At 38.1% G+C, this 15,023-nt stretch overlaps 1 long non-coding RNA gene across 1 annotated transcript; it reads right to left on the bottom strand.

Moving 5' to 3' along the window:
- Positions 1 to 1,457: 1,457 nt before the first annotated feature.
- LOC128540993 (uncharacterized) lies at positions 1,458 to 13,946 on the bottom strand. The gene is made up of 4 exons (XR_008365612.1): positions 13,866 to 13,946; positions 6,064 to 6,189; positions 2,829 to 2,936; positions 1,458 to 1,511 (listed from the first exon to the last, which is right to left on the bottom strand). It is a non-coding gene; the product is annotated as an uncharacterized LOC128540993 (long non-coding RNA).
- Positions 13,947 to 15,023: the final 1,077 nt, after the last annotated feature.

Raw genomic sequence — 15,023 nt, 5'->3', positions numbered from 1 at the left:
AAACACAAATTCTGTCTAAAAGTTCACAGCTGTAGGTCGTTTATGTATTTGACAATGTAGTGGTGCATCCTGGTGCCCACTTCAGGATGGGTTGAATTAAAGAGGCTGTAAAGGAACCATCACAGTATACACACTACAAAAAAAAAGACTAGTATAGACTGGAAAAAGTAGACTTTGAATTTTGTACTTACGTTGAAGTGTTCTAGAGTTTCTGGAGGCAAATTCTGGAAAAGTGATAAACCAGAATTTGTGAATTTTTATCAACAGTTTATAACACAATTATTTGGTCTCCTTCTGTGTAATTTACAAAACCAGGCACTCTGTAGCACCATGTTCTTTCATATTAAACTGTACTACGGGGAAACAATACTATTTGTCAGTTACAGAGAGCAGAAGCCCTGTGGGGATTTACTATTACATGTAATTGCAAAGATCTAGATTATATTCTTCTGCGCTTGTTGATAAAGAGCACTGCTAAAAGAAAGGAATCAGCAATTATAGTTTTCTTATTAACTAACAGCAGGCATGTATTAAGAAACACTTTATGTTGTTGGCAGAGTCAGTGGCATAAACAGACCAGAACAATCCTGTGTAAGAACGTGTTTACAGAAATGTCTTGAAGGCATCTGTGAAAATCAAGTAATCCTTTTATTTGATCATGTTGTAAAACTCATTTTAATTAAACTTTAACGCTATCCATTTTATTGGAGTGTAATATTTTTTTATTCACACTAATAAAATCAATATTTAAAAAATATATAAGAAAAGAAATGAATACTTGATAAAAGCCGTTGACTTGTAAACAGCATCATCATGGTCAAGATGTGGAGAAATGCAGTCATGCAGGTCAACATGTCACGTTCTACAAAATAAAAGAAACACACAAACATACATAAAAATAAAAATATGAACACAACACGTTTATTAGACAGCATGAATATTGCACAGGTGTACCTTAGCTTGACGGGGGGGGGGGGGGGGGGGGCGGGTCTATGCAGATGAGCTTCCATGAGATGTTTTTTTTTTATATATATATATATTTTTGGGATTGTTTTTTCCCGATTTAGTCGTGTCCAATTCCTCCCCGTCACTAGGGGGCTCCCACATTAAGGCTACTACTACTAGGGCCGAAGACTATCCCGTGTTAAAAAACTATAAAGTGTATAGTCACAGGACTGCGACTTACCTTCAATATTTTTTAAATCATGATGAACGTATATCGACGTTGATGCACTTAAAACCTCCAGGATTATTACAAATATCCAAAGTAAAACTGCAAAAACAATAAAAATAAGCTACTTTTACACACTTCCATTGACACTTTTTCCACTGAGCTTATTAACTAAATAATATGATTATAAATAAATATTACCTCAAATGTAACATAATGTTTGTAGTGTTTTCATATAAAGTATGCAAATGAAGTAGAAGAATGTACTTACATAAAGAGATACATGGACAGTAAAAAAAGATTACTGCTAAAAATGGAAATACTTCCACAGTCAAGAATTCTGTAACACAGAGAATGTAAATTATATTCATATAGCACTTTTGCTTGAAAAGGTTTAGTTTTAAGTTTAAATTATTATATGTGCTTCAGACTCTTAAGAACTCATTAGAACACAACTAATCTTGAATAATTAAACAGATTTTAGGGAATGTAAATTAGTAGATCTGGACCAGGGGTCTGCAACCTTAAACACTCAAAGAGCCATGTGGATCCGTTTCCCACAGAAAAGAAAACACGGCAGCCACTAAACCCTTTCGACATCTAAAATGATAACGCTGCATATATTGTTTTTTACCTTTATGCTATGAGTAAAACCAAATACAGTGTGTTTATGTAATCAATGAACTGCTACAGAGAAAAATAAATTCCAAAAAAAATTACTTCTGCATGCAACAAAAAACATTTTTGAACTCCAATAAAAAGATGCTGGGTTGCAGGCTATTTTCAAATTAAAAAACTCAATGTCTATTTGTCCTCCTTGGTTATTAATCTGTGCACATAATTTATTAATATGCATATAATATATGTTTTTTTTACTCGTTTTATTGATGAAATAAAAAGCCGAACTTAAGCTTCTGTGTGACGTCATTTTTTATTGTGTGTAGTGGAGTGTGGAGTCAGCGGTCAACCAAAAAAAATGGAGCACGAAAAAAGATTAATATATTTATCATCATTATTATTAATGACGACATCATATGAATATGACACAATAATTTTAACTTGAATTAAGTCAAGAAATCATTAATATATATATATTATAATATAATAATAATATATATATATAGGATAGTAATCTGTAAAAAAGTAAAAATAAATCTTAGTACGTCTTTAATCAAATACTATTGCTATCAATAATACAGAGGAAGTGATGTCAGCGCTGTTGATTCTTAGAGTGTTCCGAATGGTGGAATTTTGTCTAAGGAGTAGGGAGCACCCTGTGAAGTACACTTCGGAATGGAACGAGGCTCGGGGCTCAAAATGTTCACCTAATTGAGTGCTGGTGGGTGTCACACATCAGTGGTTGTGATAAATATTTTGAGTGACTCAAATTCATGCACATTTTATTTTAATGTTATATGATCACCATAATCTTAATTTAGAATTACATTTGAGAATGCTAACGAATTAAAACAAAAAATACATTTCAATTAAATGCTCAAAGCCACAGGGAGCCACAGCAGGGGGATAAAAGAGCCACAGGCGGCTCCAGAGCCAATACTTAAAAGATAAACCTGCATTCTACATTTTTTATATACTCACTGTACAGTAAATAGTCTTAAGGATAATAAGGGCATGATCTGCGAAAAGTGGTACTTACTTAGATTAAGTCCATAGAATATTATAACATTTATTCGCAGAGCGTTGCTGATTGTTGCAGCAAAATAAAAAACGTCTATTTGTTTTTGTGGAATCCACCTACTGCATGCTGTAATGGAAAATAAAATGTAATTAAAAGATTTTTAGAGACCTACAATGCTTTAAAAAATACCATAAATTAAAACATAGAATAATATTTATAATCCAGGTCTTATGACAGTCACCCTGTATGAGTTGTCTCCTAGGAAAAACAACACACAGCTGTGGCTGCTCTGGCTGTTATAAGACTTTTTATTTGATACATCCTTTATTTCCCAGCATGCACTTCACTATAGTCGCATGGTCTTTATTGCTTCACATGCACCTTGTTCTGTATGAGTACTCCGTTTATTTATATCCAGTGACTGGTTTTTGATCTTCCACTCGTAGTTCCCTATGAAGGGGATTCAGCCACCTTTAGTAAGATTACAAACTGTAGGATGTGAGACCTCAAAGGGTTCAAAGAGAACTGTGAATGGTGAAGGGGACACGTGAGCTCACACGAGGCCTGGCATCAATTCATTTCACTATTCATTGTTATCAGGAGTGATGTAATATTACTAATACAGCATGTTGAAAAGATTATATCAGCCGCAAGAATGGAACAATGTTAGAAAGAATAAAGAGAGAAACCAGATTAATATCTTCTAAGACAGCTGACACAAAGGAGTCTCTGTGATCTTAGAGACCTGTCCTGTAAGGAATATTTAGGTGGCTGGTAAACAAGAGCAATAAACATAGTCCTAGAGTCATTAATAACAGAAACTAACAGCTCAAAGCTCACATATTTATCAAAATATATAGTTCTGCAGTTAGAAGTATTTATATGAATTATAGCCAGACCTCCACTACATCCTGTAGTTTGTAGAGCAGTGATAACCAAGTAGTCTGGAGGCAGAAGCTTAGAGAAGGCACTGTTTCCATTTCCATTAACTCTCTGTATGAGAGATAATGGAAAATACAGTAGGTCCCCTACATACTAACATTCGAGTTACGAATTTTCATTCGTGCATGCTGGACCACATGTCCAGTGTACATTGTCACGTGCATGCAGCATGCATCCCAAGATGTCCGGAAGCTAATAATAATAATAAGAAGAAGAAGAAGAAGAAAAATAATAATGCTAGATATTTTCTTTATTTTACAAATATTATTTTTTATTATAAATATAATTTAGTTTACATGAAAAAAAGTAGACCCTTTACAGATTTAAATTATTTGCTATACTTATGTGTATGATCAAACATGACAGAGCGTTTTTTTCACGATTATAAGAAAAAAATGCAAGTGTACCCGTCTGCGGGAACGCCGACTCCTAGGGTTTAGGACAGTTTTTTCTTTCCAAAAAGTTTATTGCAAAATAAATGTTTGTTATTAAAGTAATTAAAAATAACAATATTATTTAAATATTTTAAATTATCATCTCCACACACGTTGGAAAACCACCCCTGCACTTTTCAACCGCCTTTAAAAAGCGTAGTGACCCCACATCTAGCTGTTAACGATTAAATCAAAATTGTAATGACACAAAAATTACTTTACAGCGCATTTTGACAGAATTTAATAAGTGTTATTGACATGTTAAGCAATTTAATGATGCCCTAAGTAGTTAATAATAAAACTGTACCATCACATGAAGCGAAGTGAAAACAATGCTAGAGACTATTATGAACTATTACGGAGTTATACGGAGTATGTTATCTATATGATAATGACCTCATATTATCCCATTAACAGATAGATGCTGACCTACTGACATTATGGGAATAAACACTGTGTCCCATCTGTATATATTTTTAATCAACCCACAGGTATTTTAGATTAAACCATTTTTATTGTGCATTAGACTTTAACATGTAATATATCTTTCATTTGTGTTTAATCCTGACTGTTTTCCTTAAAATATTACTGAATATACTTGAAAACATACATAAAATATACTTTGGCATATATGGCATCATTGTATCATCCACTGAACCATTTCAGCAGTACGCCAATTTAAGCGGGTTGATGGTGTCTGGAGCACAAAGCTAATGTGTGACAATACCATTTTTCATGGTACTTCATGGCAACTGAAGTGCCACTGGCCTAAAATCATTTGAAGTAGATATGTCTGTTTTTTATTATTATTATTGGCACTGAAATGATGTCTGCAGGGTTGCAGGGAATTTTAAAGAGGTATCTGGGTCTGTTAAATCTGGCATAAAGTTTGAGGCTGCCTGGTAAGGTGATGTTTTGGGTTCTGATCCTGTTTCTGTTTCTCTTGTAGTTAGAGACAAATACAAACCCTGCCACATGCCACGTGTATTGTTTTAAGGTAGAGGCTTTCCACCTTTTCCCAATATTGTGTATATCCACATTAAACAAGGGCTTTTAATTTATGAAAACCCAAACAGTTTTAGAGAGAACACAAATGGAGGTGCACCAGTTAATGTACTCACTGAACGTCTCTATGTATTCATGGAAATTTTCTGTAGATTCCTCGAAGATATAATGTCTGTAATCTCTAGACAATGCTGCAGGTTTGCCAGTGCACTGTCAGTCCATGTGTTTACTGTTCTGGCTGTGACTGGGTTTGCATTCACCTGGTTAATATATGTTGGCTTTAGCAGGATTGCCAAGTGGTTAGAAAGTGAGGTTTGGGTTAAACCGAGTATAAATTTCTGATATCGCTGTAGCAGCACTGAACTAGTGGAACTTTGGATGTTTTTTCCTGAGACTACAATGATAATGAAAGCAGCATAGGGATATGTGTCATGCTGTGCAGCATTTCTGGTGCAGTCTCCTTTTTGGAAGAAGGGGATGTCTACAACACTCACTCCAGGTAAATGAAATTGTCTGCTTTTTAAGGTAATTACTTCACATTCTCTGAGCAGAACTGAGAAATAACTTTACTATCAGTGCACCAGGACTGTTTCACATAAATGGCGCCCGTGGAGTTTTACTGCACTCCACATTATTAGAAGACAGTGTAGCTTTCCAGTGTTACGAGCCCATTGGGAGGTTTCTCTCCCAGCCATGTTCTGCAAAGACGCTGCATGGAGCGATCTTCAATGAACCACTGTGTAGATATTCTAGTGTGCAGTTCATCCATTTTCTTTTCTTTTTCTCTTTCTTGTGATCACACATACACACAGGCATGCACACACATAATAAAAAATTGTCATATTTAAAACAAGAAATAGCTGAAAACTTACCTACATACATAACATTCAAAAGAATCAGAAGTGGCCCCATCATTGAAATCATTAGAAGGGCTTTTTGTAAAATTTGTCCCCACTTTTTCAGTATTGTCTTTTCATTCCAGACATCCACAATTAGAGCTAAATGATATGAATATAAAAAAAAATTAGTAAATATTACAAATATACATACAATGCTCTGAAAGCTTTGCTAACAGATATCCAGAAGTAAAAAGATCTAAAGGAAGTTAACAATATATTAAAATAAAATTTTGCTCCCGTTCCACCACATCCCAAAGATGCTCTATTGCGTTGAGATCTGGTGACTGTGGGGGCCATTTGAGTACAGTGAACTCATTGTCATGTTCAAGAAACCAATTTGAAATGATTCGAGCTTTGTGACATGGTGCATTATCGTGCTGGACGTAGCCATCAGAGGATGGGTACATGGTGGTCATAAAGGGATGAACATGGTCAGAAACAATGCTCAGGTAGCCCAAAATAACTTGAGTGGTACCCGGTGGGGTGCCCATCCGCCTCAAGGTTGTGCGTGTTGTGGCTTCACAAATGGTTTGCTGCATACCTCGGTTTTAACGAGTGGTTATTTCAGTCAAAGTTGCTCTTCTATCAGCTTGAATCAGTCGGCCCATTCTCCTCTGACCTCTAGCATCAACAAGGCATTTTCGCCCACAGGACTGCCGCATACTGGATGTTTTTCCCTTTTCATGCCATTCTTTGTAAACCTTAGCAATGGTTGTGCGTGAAAATCCCAGTAACTGAGCAGATTGTGAAATACTCAGACCGGTCTGGCACCAACAACCATGCCACGCTTAAAATTGCTTAAATCATCTTTCTTTCAGATTCTGACATTCAGTTTAAAGTTCAGGAGATTGTCTTGACCAGGACCACACCCCTAAATGCATTGAAGCAACTGCCATGTGATTGGTTGATTAGATAATTGCATTTATTAGAAATTGAACAGGTATTCCTAATAATCCTTTGGGTGAGTGTACCTTTAGTTTATTTTATAGCATGCCAAGATGTGCTTTTATGATGTTAGCCATAGTAGCAGGAAAGTTGAGCAAGGAAAACTACCTTATCCTCACAAAAAACCCTTCTGCTTTTATTTACCAGAACTGCTAATGAACTAACACATAACAAATGTGCTGTTAGAAGCAATCTCTACCTTCCATAAAGCCCCAAACCACCAGCCACCATCACACACAATAACAATAACATCACGGACTTTGGACATTCATACATGCCTACATACACTCACACATTGTTTATATTTGTATAGATTTTGTATATGTTGATTTTTTTTGGTGCACCTTGTTTTGTTTATTTGTTGGTTTGTTGTCACTTAATACACGTTGGGTTTTGTTTTGAATAATTGTGTTGTGTCTTTGCTTGTTTCGCGAAGCTCTTACAACACTGGAAGTTATTTGTATTTACCCCTATTTAGATTCTCGACCCTGTAGCATTGTAACCAGCTTTTTTTTTATAGCCGAGCGATACAAACTGAAGCAACACTTTGCCAACCCACAACCCAGATTTTGGTAAATAAAACAATAAATTACAGAAGTTTGTATGAAATGTGAGTGTGTGTGAATCATAATGATCAGATTGTCCCGGCGCTTCTTGTGAAGGGGGGAAAAAACTTTCTCTCTCGCTTCCGCAGAGATGGAAACAATCACTTCAGAGCACTCCTCTAGTGATGAGCCAGTGTGTTAGTTGTTGTTAGAGGTGGTAACTCACGGTCTAACGCGTACACCTCGATTTGCCGTAAAAATAAATAAATGAAATAAATCCCCCAAACCATCAAGGTCAGACATGTGTCTTTTGGGTGGCCGGAGGAGGGGCCTCAATGATGGCCCCTTCTGCGGCCAGTGGGAGAGTGGGAGTGGGAGAAGATTTGGCTTTGCAGGCATACCAGACTGACCTACTGAGAGCTAAGAACTGCAGGAGGCTGTGGTTCAATCTCCGCCACCACTGGTGTTTCGGGGAGCAGCGGTCTCCAGCGAAATGTTAGGTGTTCGGTCCCTTTCTCCCATGTTCAGGATGCCAAACATCTAACACACCCACCTAGCAGAAGTGTCAAAATTTGTGCACCTTTTACAGAGGCCGGCAGCGGGAAACCTACTGCCAGGTATGTCTCTTTAGGTACGAAGCACTGTGGAAGACCAGCACACTCAGGAGACCGGTGTTTAATTCCCGCTGCCACTGGTGTTTCAGGAGACAGCGGTGTCCGACAAAGTGTTAGGTGCTCAGGTACACCTAACAGCCACCACCATTACTCCTCCACCAAGCTAAGCGACAAAGCTACCGCCCCTTCGGAGAAGCTGGCAGGGTGTAGGCTACTGCCAAGCATGTCTCCCTGGCTACAGGATTCAATCATTGTGTTTCAAAGGCGTTTGTTTTCCACTTTCGTGAAACCACAGTGAGCACCTGTGTTAATTCAAAATCACAGGCTTGCTGGTAAAAGGGGCCATGTTCCCCTCCGAGACAGAGCCATTCGGTGTCAACACGTCGCCCTAGCTCACCTTGTTTTCTTTGGGATGGAGTCTCAACACTACGGAAAGCATTCTCTTTCCTACACAAAGTATGACATTGAGTGTCATGTGGGATCCGACCGCAATGTGGGCACAGCTGTCTCCTGCACGCGCCGGATCCATTATAGAACCCTAAAGGAGTCCAACCGCTCCTAGAGTAATTTCAGTGGTGGCTAAGTGCCGGGGGATTTCATCCAAGGGCCAATTCCCAGAGGCAATAAGGGTTACGCGCCAAGATCTTCGTACTATGTAGTTTATGTGGTTCAGACCCTCGTCCTTGACTCTGGGTCCCACTCTAGGTCCGTGCTGTCATCGCAAGTTGCTAACGGCAGATGTTTTTTCCTTACGGGCCAGAGTGCAGCCTTAAATGGCCGTCCAGTCCAAGGGATCTGGAAAGGTCATCTTCTCGCGTGGCATATCAGCCAACTCAAATTGGTGACTTTATTTCTGGGCCTGAATTACCCCCTCCAGCAATCAAGAGGCTAGCACGTCCTAACATGGATGGACAAGATTATGGCTTGTAAATATCGCCTGGGCAGACTAGATTTGCACCACTAAGGAAACTAGCGCACTAGTTTCTGCATAAGACCAGGACAAATTATGTCTCTCAGGATAATTTACATTCCAGGACATAAAACATGTAGATCCAGTCCCCTGCCGAATTATTTCAGTGCTGGAGGTTTCTGCAGAAACACTAACCTCGGGCTTGTGCCCTAGTACACACGGAACGTATGCAGCCACTATTTTGGCCTACGTCCTGACTGATGGGGTTTGTGGGAAAACACCCTTAGTTGCCGGCTTATTCGCAGGCCTCATCAGCCTCCCCAGCGTGCTTAGGCTTTGCCAATTGGCTAGAAAAAGCTGTTTTGCATTCTTACCCAACTATCTTCCACAGTCGAAGCCTTCCGTCCTCCGCCGTTATAGCTCCGGACCAGTAAGACTTCATTCGCTGTGTCTAGCTCATGCTCTTCATGCTCTTCCTCTACATTAGCTGGTGCCGTAAATTCTAGCAGGGTTTCATACGTCGTGGGGCCTCGGCCGTAGGTCAGCCGCCATGAGACGAGTTGGGTAAGAGATGCTAGTGCCCTAGCCTATGAGGCGCGTGGGAAGCTTCCCCCATCAATTGCTCTGGCAAGAGGGGTTTCCAAGTATGTCATGGCAGGCTGCCTTTTTCCGCAAGACATATGTCAGTCTTCATAGTTGGATGCCAGGCTTGCGGGTCCTCAAGTCAGCATCCCAGAATTATGTCTAAGACTCCTTGGGGGGACTGTGCGCACAGTACACAACCTTGAGGGTCCAGACACTTGCAGTGCGGCAGAGTGGGTATTCTCGTTTCCATAGCGCTTTCGCGCAGCATCAAGTTTAGCTTTTGAAAGGGAACGTCTCGGGTTTTTTTGCTGACCCTGTTCCCTGAAAAAGCGGGAACGAGATGCTGCGCTCCAATGCCGCACTGCATGCGTGACTGGACATCCTTCAGACAAAATTGACTTAAGGATGTTTCCGGTTCATGCCTATTTATCACCTCCAGGTGCACCTAATTGAATGACGTCATCTGACCGAGGTTATATATGCAAAACGTTTTGAGGTGTTTGACACACACGTGCTTCACAACCGGTCACGACAAAACGTTTAATGTTTCCCATAGCGCTTTTGCGCAGCATCTCGTTCTCGTTACAGCACAGTAACCCGAGCCATTTCTAGTAACAGAACAGAGAGTAGTGCTGGGGTTCCCCTGGCTACAACATCACAAACCCCACGCATTGACTGGCTGACCTGTTTTGTCCTAGTGCCTCCTGTCCCTTCCAACTGCCCGACAGGGCTAATGGAATGGAAAGGAAGTGATTTTCTAGTGAATAAAAAACTCTGCAAAGATCCGCAGGCTGCTACGTGTCCTGATACCTGCGCACTTTGTGTGATCATCAGGGCCAAAGACAAAGCACGTGTTTAAGTCCAAGATCAGAGACAAAGGCATTGCTCTGAGTTTAAGTTTATAAAATAAATATAAAAATGAAACTCAAACCCTTTATTTAAATTTTCCAGAGCCTTGTTAGGTCTCGAGGAGACAGCAGAGCTCTGAAGCATTCACATTCCATACAAACTTAAATAATTCTTTTGATTGTGTAAAGTTGCTATGCGACAATTACAATTGTTAAAAGCTCTATATAAATAAAATTGAATTAAATTTAATTGTTTATTTGGTTGTTTTTTTAGTTCTCAATTAATAATCCCATGCTATCTCCAAACAGAAAGGTCTTCCCGTGCATGTGATAAGCTCTCTAACAGCCTCCTATTTTGTTGACCCCCTCAGAAGCCCTGCGTAAGCACTCTTATAAATACTATTACATCATAACAAAGTATAAACCTATACAAGAAAAAGTTAAATTATAATAATCAAATGAACACTCACTGAATCATCATCTATACAGCTTTATCCTGTATTGAAGCTCGCGGGATCTAGAGCCTATCGCAGGAGTCTTAGAGCATGATACTCACACTCACACACACTCCCTTACACGCTACTGCCAATTTGGGAACGCCAATTAGCCTAATGTGCATGACTTTTGGACTGTTGGAGGAAACCGGAGTACGCAGAGGAAACCCACCAAGCACAGGGAGAACATGCAAACTCCATGCACACAGAGACGGGAATCAAGCCTGGTCGGGCATCAAGGAGGTGCAAGGCAACAGTGCTAACCCCTACACCACATGCCGCCTGCATCAAAAAAACAGTTTGTAAAAATTATATTAGTTGGATTTTTTTTTTTAATGATTTTGCAAAATGCTATAACTCCACTTTCCACTGTTTTGTCACAATGGATAAATCAGCCTGCAGTTGTGTTTGTGGCTATTTAAGTCACAAATGCTTTAATTGTGCTTATTACTGTGAGCAAATTAGATCAAGGAAAAATGTGTTGAGATTTGTTGCACTCGCAAAACCAGTGACTCACAACGACTGTTGAAGATCATGAGAAACATTATAAATGATACAAAAACTTGAGTTTATAGCATAATTAGCTTTGTCCTCTACCAGTTTCAGTTTTACAGTGGAGGTTGACTGTAGCATCTGCAGTACAGGTATGCATCGTATAACATCCATTTGCGCATTGACTGACTGCGCATACGCCTGTGATCCCATAAGGTTATGACAAAAATCCCAATTCAAAATAAGTGTAACGAACAAAAGCAGACACAGCAAACCCAACAGCTTTCCATACACAGACCATGCATCTTATGTCTCCTGTAAGCAAAGTTTGTACATGTTTAAAGTGTGGTAATATTATATCCCTGTTTACTTTTCTTTTAAAAATATTACTGTAAATATCAAATTTCACAGAACATATAGACATTAATGACGCATTCCTGTCATCCATTAATCTTGGGGTGACTGTAATGGGAGAAACAAAATGATAACAGCCTTTTTTTTGGCTTTAACATTCTCAAAAATCCACTCAGCTTACTCACGGCAGCCACTGCTTTTTACAGCTCAATGTTTTATTTCACTGAACACATGACAAGAGAAAATTTTGCAATTGGCTTATTAGAATGTGTCGGCTTTTAATTGAAAATGTGGCCATTATGTGTCATGTTTTTTTTTTAATGTGTGAAAGTTCAAACCTTCTAAAATAAGACTATATTGCGGTTTCAAATTTAGTCTTTTGTTACAGACAACCTTGTGTGCCAGAGAATAATTTCCCAAAATAATTAATAGTCCAAAATGGTGTGTATTTTGCATTTTAAGTGTTTAAATAAACTTTTAATAAATCCTTCATAAACATTCTATATAGTGTATTTTCCAACAAAGACAAAATGTAAGTTTCTTTGCTTTTTTCCTTCTGGTATGTTTGCACAAGAAATTCAGAAGTTTGAAGAAGTTAAATCATTGTCATTTATTTTGTTCTTAATTACCTTATCTGGCTTTGTAGTAATCAATAATAAATCACAATATTTAGTAACACAATCACCAAGTATGGATTCCACATTTTGCTTTGTAAGGACAGAAAAAACTAACTACAGTTAAACCTTCGATTGTAAGCATAATTTATTATGAAAGATGCTTGTATATCAAAGCACTCTTATATCAAAGAATAATGTCCCCATAAGAAATAATGGAAACTGAAACAAATAGTTCCCCAACTCAAAAATATTCATACAAAAATAATTAACGCAAAATATACAGTAAAAATAAAACTTTACCTTTAAAAAGATTCCAAACAGAGCAGAGTTTTCGTTAGTCTATTTGTTTGTGTGCACACGTGCATGTGGGTCTGTGTGTGTGAAAGTCGTCCTACACAGTTGTCTTACTTCAACTTCACACACACACACACACACACACACACACACACACACAAGGTCACAACGTTATAATAATCAGTACACCTGTGCACGGATGTTGAGTATATGAGTATATGAGTGACGGACGCACACTGAGACTGAGCATGGGAGACCATTGGCTAAGTTGTGATCATGTGACATTTGGCAGACAAAGCGCAAGCGTACCATTCAAATATTAAGACCTTGCTTGTTTAATAAAAATTCATTAAAAAAATTAGCTTGTCCTGCAAACCCTTGCAGACCAGGTTACTCACAATCCAAGGTTCTACTGTATATAAATCTGTTACAGGGACAAGAACACAGTAAAGTGACTCTAAGTATATGGTCAGGTTGGTTTGGCCAGCTTTTTTCCCATTATAAATGAAATCATCATATAAACACTTACTCACTCGCGCATCATCTATCTCGCTTCATCATGTATTCAGGGTTGCGGGGGGCCTGGAGCCTATCACAGAAGACTTAAGGCACGAGGCAGTGTACACCATGGACAGGGTGCCAATCCATCGCAAGGCACACATACACACTCGTTCACACACAACAGGTAATTTGGGAACGCCAAGTAGCCTAAATCTGCATGTCTTTGGACTGCGGGAGTACCTGGAGGAAACCCACCAAGCACGGGGAGACACACAGACCCCAAGGCGAGTGCAAGTCTTAACCACTAAGCCATCGTGCCGCCCTTCATTTAAAAACTGCATTTTGTATTTACTTGGGTTATGTTTGTGTAATACTCTAATTTGTTTGATGATATCAATCAGTTAATTGTGATAAAAAAACAAAAAAAACAAGGATAAATAACTTTTTCACTGTAAATAGGAGTGAAAAAGTGAAAAACTTTATCACTTTAGGCATATTTTCTAAAGTTTTCGCTTTATACAACAGGAAACAACACCTTACAGATAGTAATGCTGTAATGGTTTGATGAATACTCACGTGAATAAGCAACAACATAGATCACAGTATACTGTACTGGAATGGCCAAGCGGTTAATTAATCTCCTGGGATTATCTGCAACATAATAAGAAACATGTGCTGATTAGAGCTGTGTTTCATAAACCTCACATACAATTTTTACTCAACCTCAGAAAGCCTGAATAAACTAATCAGAAACACTGATGACCCGGTGTAGGTGTTCTAAAGCTGTAGTAGAAAGCTAAAGGTGGACCAGAGGCTGGTATTCAAACTGTGGAATAGTTTCTAGGGACAAAAAAAGAAATATCTAAAATACTTTAACAGACATGTAAGCTTTTTATGTACACATACAGCTGAACCTATCAGCATACCATACTATGCAAGCCTCTGCCACCAAGTGGTGTAGTGTGTCTTAGACTATTTTACAGTGCTATATCAGTCTGGAATGATTAATACTGTGTATAGTGCTGTGTATAATACAAGAGGTATCTCATTTTAAAAATCCTTCAGAATATGTGCATCATTAATTTTAAATAAAAAACAAAAATAAAAAATAAGAAAATCACTTGCTTTTAAAATATTTGTTTCCAAAACCAAAAATTATCTTTTTTTTTTCAAATTTTGTGCTAAAATAAATAATGCAAAAAACAGATAATGAAAGCTCAGTTTTCTTTTTTTTCTTCAGAATTTTTACTTGTTTTTTATGTGTTGTGTTTAGTTTTTTAAATGTATTATTATTATTATTATTATTACCATTATTATTATTATTATTAGTAGTAGTAGTAGTAGTAGTAGTAGTAGTAGTATTCCTAATGAGCAAGACAATTTACATGCCATTTAAGGGAGCCAAAAGCGTAATCTTTAATTTTTAAATGAAAAAAAAAGCCCCATTAATTAGGCTTTCACCTACCTGCCTTTAACTTCCATCCCGCTAATAGAACACACACACACACACACACACAGGTTGGGGGTCTCCATTATTCCTGCATGAGTTTGGTACCATAAATAGTTATTTGCATTGTTTTTTATTTAATGCTAAATTAAATAGATTATTATTCATTATTTTAGCTATGTTTTTGCCACAGTTCATGTTTGGATAAGCTGTTGGCATGGCATAATCGCATGTAGACTTTTAGGAAAAAGAATATTGTAGCGTTTTTCACCGCTAAGCAGGCACTT

The sequence above is a fragment of the Clarias gariepinus genome, chromosome 14, assembly GCF_024256425.1.
Source record: "Clarias gariepinus isolate MV-2021 ecotype Netherlands chromosome 14, CGAR_prim_01v2, whole genome shotgun sequence".
In the NCBI taxonomy this organism is placed as follows: Eukaryota; Metazoa; Chordata; class Actinopteri; order Siluriformes; family Clariidae; genus Clarias; species Clarias gariepinus.
The sequence above is the reverse complement of the archived record's forward strand: the minus strand, read 5'-3'. Positions and strand labels throughout refer to the sequence as shown.